The following is a 4824-nucleotide window of genomic DNA, read 5'->3' as shown; positions in this document are numbered from 1 at the left end:
AAAAAACGTATGATTAAAAAAGATAAACATACATACTTTTTAAAAGATTTGGTCCAAAAAAAAATACGTTCTACGCTTTTTTGAAGAAGAAGAAAAAAAAAAAAAAGCTCAATGTTCGGTCTTTAACAAAAATTTTGTACAAAGAAGTGGGTTTTTTAGCAGGTTTTTAAAAAGCACTAGGTGTCAGCTTCCCTGTCTTGACGGAAATAATAAAATTCACTTTCAAAAAAAATTAAAGCGTGCAGGAGGGCGGCTTACCCTTTCAATGAAAGACCGATGCAAATTTAATCTTTTTCACCCATGGGTTTAGTTTCAAGAAAATCAGGGGAATACGAATGGTATCACTTTCTTCCGCCCGAAGATTCGGGAAAGTTTACAAAACCCCCATTTTGTGTTCTGACAAAATCTCACTTTGAGAAGTGGTGAAATTAAATCAGGACCTGGGCGTAACTGCAAAATTTTTCAAAAAGATTTTTAAAAGTGCATCCGGCTTATACCCATAAAACCGATGATTTTTAATTGTTGGCTTTCGTTTTTGAGAATAAAAATTGTTTTATAAAGCACTTCCATTGGTGCCCCCAGCTGATACGTTTGAAAGATTTCAAGATTTCTTTAATTTTTTTGTCAAAACGAAATCGCCGGGGGGACTGTTGCATTATTTGGACGAAATTTTGTACGGGAAAAAAACAAAAGCATCATGACGCTGCACTTCAAAAAAAGAAACCAGAAAGGTTAGGTGTACTTTAGTGGAGGGCAAAAAAAGAGGGGCCCCAAGAGAGTCTTATTTTTTTTATGGGGTGGAGTTGACTCTAAGCAAAAGCTCGTTTTGAATTTTAAAAATTTAAAGGCTTATACAAAAAATCAATGAAATTTTCTCACCAAACCGCTTTAAAAAAAATACAATCACTTTTAAAGGTTTTCTGATTTTTGTTGCCCCATAATATATGGTTTAAACCTTTATCCGCCGCTTGATAATGCAAACGTGGATTAACGAAACCTCATCATCAAGTTTGAATTAAAAAAGAATATCTTAGATCGCATATGGTTACTTTTTTTGCAAATTTAAAAGGTATTTCTGTATTCCTGACCCTTTTGGGTTCGAATGAGATGTCGAACTGTTTACGGATATGCTGTGGGTGAAAACTTTGGATTTGGCATATATTTTAAGGTCCTGGTCCCCCGCTAATGGCCAAAGCATGCACAAGTCGGGTATTACTGCAGATGTAACAGTTTAAGAACTGTTTCCTATCCTAGCGGCATTGTATATTTGGGGCGCAGATTTGACCAATAAAAAAAATTCAACTGTGATAATCAAGCAGTAGTACAAATTTTGAACAAATTAACTTCAAAATCAGAAGCAGTCATGTGCCTAGTTCGAGTACTGATGTTACGGTGTTAAAATTAAATATCTTAATTAAAGCCTGTTATGTCCATGGTCATCAGAACGAAATCTGTGATGCACTGTCTCGTTTTCAGTTGAACAGATTCAGAAAAATAGTCCCAGATGCGGATCAAGATCCATGTCTCGTTCCACACTTCCTTTGTAATCATTCGGTTACACCACTTGAAAACTAATCAAAGGGGTAAACCAGTAAACTTAAAGTTGCTCAGACAGACTGGTAATTTGTGCCCAGTTAAGGCAATTAAGGAATTTCTGTCTGTGAGGCCAAACATCCAAGCCCCGCTTTTCTGTCATCGGGATGGGTTTGTTACAACTAGGACTCAATTTTCTTCAGTCTTAGCAAACGCCATCAGTAAAACACTCTTTTTAGGTGCACAGTACAAAACACACAGTTTTAGGATTAATAGAGCTACTGACCTAGCTTCCAATGGATACCCGTCGGAAATCATAATGAAACTTAGAAGATGGACATCCAACTGTGTTAATCTTTATGTTCGAACATGATGTGAATCTGCAGGTCATAAATGGTACATCACAATCAACTTTATTTCACAACAGTATTAATTACCATTCTAAACGTAAGATTTCCATTCATTCATTTTACCAGCTATAAATGAAAACGATATTTTTATTCAGACGTATGGGTCCACGGTGACTCTGTCACGTTCTGGGCCGGCGAACATGCAAAGATGACTAGGAAACCAAATCTTAGTATCCCGAACTTTTCTATCGCTTGGTGGCCAGTTGGAGAGGTTTCAGACATGCATTTGAAACTCAGGTCTTATTTTCAGCTCCCTATTCAAAAATATATACATTAATTTAGGCGGAATGACCTAGTATATGAAAATGCTTGTGAATTAAGAGGAATGATTGAGACAGAGATAGACTATTTACGTGAAGCATTCCCAAATACAACAATAGTTTGAGTAGATATATTAGAGAGACAAAATTGGCAAGGGGCATTAGGTGATAAAAGGCCAGTTGAAAAGAAAAGAAAACGCCTTAACCGCATAGCGCGGAAAATAGTAATGGAATCAAGGAAACGTGACGTCATAAGCCCCGGTATTGACGCAGAAACAGCCTTTTTTAAAAACGATGGCGTTTATTTAAATCTCGTAGGGTTAGAATTCTACCTAGATTATGTAAGAGATTCAATTAGAAAGCTAATATAAGTAGGACAAGTCTGTAATTTAAAACAAAATTGCTGAAACTTCCAGCTTCCGTGTTCAAGCATTGTATAAATTTAACATTTAATTAAATAGAATTTTGGGGGATAAATGGTTTCTATTTATTGTGGCGGAACATTCTACAAACCGGAAGGTGATCAAGCGTGTCTGCTTACAATAGTTTACAATAAACTAATAAGTATAATTTGGAAATAAATATGTTTCATAAAAATACATCTGTTGGCTGGCGAGAACTTACAAAGCACTGTATTTTCGGCGTGTGTTACTCATATGTGGTTACTTTTATGTTGTTATGTGGCTAGAGTTGAATAGGTTTTGCCCATAGTACCTGGCGAAATCTAGTTTTGTATTGCGTATTGCTTTTTATTGCTTTGTATTGCGTTATCAACCATTTAGCATGCAATTTACTGCTTTCCTTCACGCAGTGGTTTTGGTATGTGTTGACCAGTCATTCTCGGGTACCTGGTCTTGTCTGGTAACTATCATACCGTGACTACTGGCACCGAAATTACCGTGCATTGTCACATTATGTTTAAGTTAGTCAGTATTGCTACCTCGTTGTGTTCGACAGTCCTGGGTTAGGTTTAGTTGAACTTAGCCGGTTTTGCTACCACGTTATGAGAGTGTAGATTATGTGACAGTGCAGAGTTTCATTGTAATACATGTAGTTTGCAATTTTAGCAAGACGCGCCTGGTCTCCTTCCGGTTACTTCATTCACATACTTGGCGAGATACCCCGTCAAGTACATCTTGGTTTTTGAGCGGCCAATAAATACCCAACCTTGTATTCATTTAGTAAATATTTTAATTGTTTGATTTGTAACATATTGAAATATCAACATTACAATATGAAATCTTATCATCTAGTAATTAAAAGGTATAAAGCAGGGTTTAGTTGTAATTTTATAGAGTACTAATATAATGTAAATTATTTTGAATAAAAGTAATATTATTTTTTTCGAGAATTCACGTTATTGGTTGCTAAGCAAAATAATATCGATGAATAACTGGTTTCGTAGCTCTTCTTTATCTTCTGGGTACCGGCGTACTTTAAACCGGTCTCAAGCTAATGCGCATGAACAGGTAGTTTACTACAAATACCACTAAACCCGTGCGCTTCGTTCACTTTGCATTGCTACACGGTTGTATCAAGAGAAAAATTACCCGCCCGCCACACCCCTTTACTAGAAAATGTTTTTGTCAGATTAATAATGAGATTAAACAGATTTCAGTTTTTGTGTGAATATATATTCAAAATACAATGTATTAACCTTGTTACTTTAATATCTTAGATAAATTGACTGTTTCTCTGTAGTATTTATGCTTACAGGTAACTTCTTAGAATAGTTGACAAAAGGCCTTATAGAAGAATGCACAGTCGTATACACAGGAACATTATGCCAGTAACTACCACTGCGAGAAGGGATTTCCGCGATTCCAGGACATTCATATGAAGAAAATGTGCAGTAACCAATGAACTCTTTTGAGATCATTTTAAACATGTGAATTACTGTTCCTGGATATTCTTGTTATAGTTACATGTGATTTGTGCATGTATTTGAAATGTGATAAGTGCTATCAGATGTGACATAGACACTAACTGCACTTTTGAGAAAATAGATTAATGTGACTGTAAATATTCTCACCAAGAAATATTTGAAGGCCATTTATGTAGACATATTTGCGAACAAATTCTTTTCTTTGTATTTTATAATTAACGTCGCTCTATTTTCATATAGGAAAATTCTGTAAACCGGAAGGTGATCAGGCGTGTCTGCTTATATTAGTTTACAATATAAGTATAATTTGGAAATAAATATTGTTTCATAAAAATACATCTATTGTCTGGCGAGAACTTGCAAAGCACTGTATTTTCGGCGTGTGTTATTCTTCTGTGGTTACTCTTATGTTGTTTTGTGGCTAGAGTTGAATAGGTTTTGCCCATAGTACCTGGCGAAATCTAGTTCTGTATTGCGTATTGCTTTAGCAAGACGCGCCTGGTCTCCTGGTTACTTTATTCACATACTTGGCGAGCTACCTCGTCAAGTACATTTTGGTTTTTGAGCGGCCAATAAATAACCAACCTTGTATTCAGTTAGTAAATATTTTATTTGTTTGATTTGTAACATATTGGAATATTAACAATATAAAATTTTATCGTGTAGTAATTAAAAGGTATAAAGTATGGTTTAGTTGTAATCTTTTCGGGTATTTAAATATTTGTGAAATAAAAAG

The sequence above is a fragment of the Mercenaria mercenaria genome, unplaced genomic scaffold, assembly GCF_021730395.1.
Source record: "Mercenaria mercenaria strain notata unplaced genomic scaffold, MADL_Memer_1 contig_670, whole genome shotgun sequence".
Taxonomy (NCBI): domain Eukaryota; kingdom Metazoa; phylum Mollusca; class Bivalvia; order Venerida; family Veneridae; genus Mercenaria; species Mercenaria mercenaria.
Note: the sequence above shows the minus strand (reverse complement) of the source record.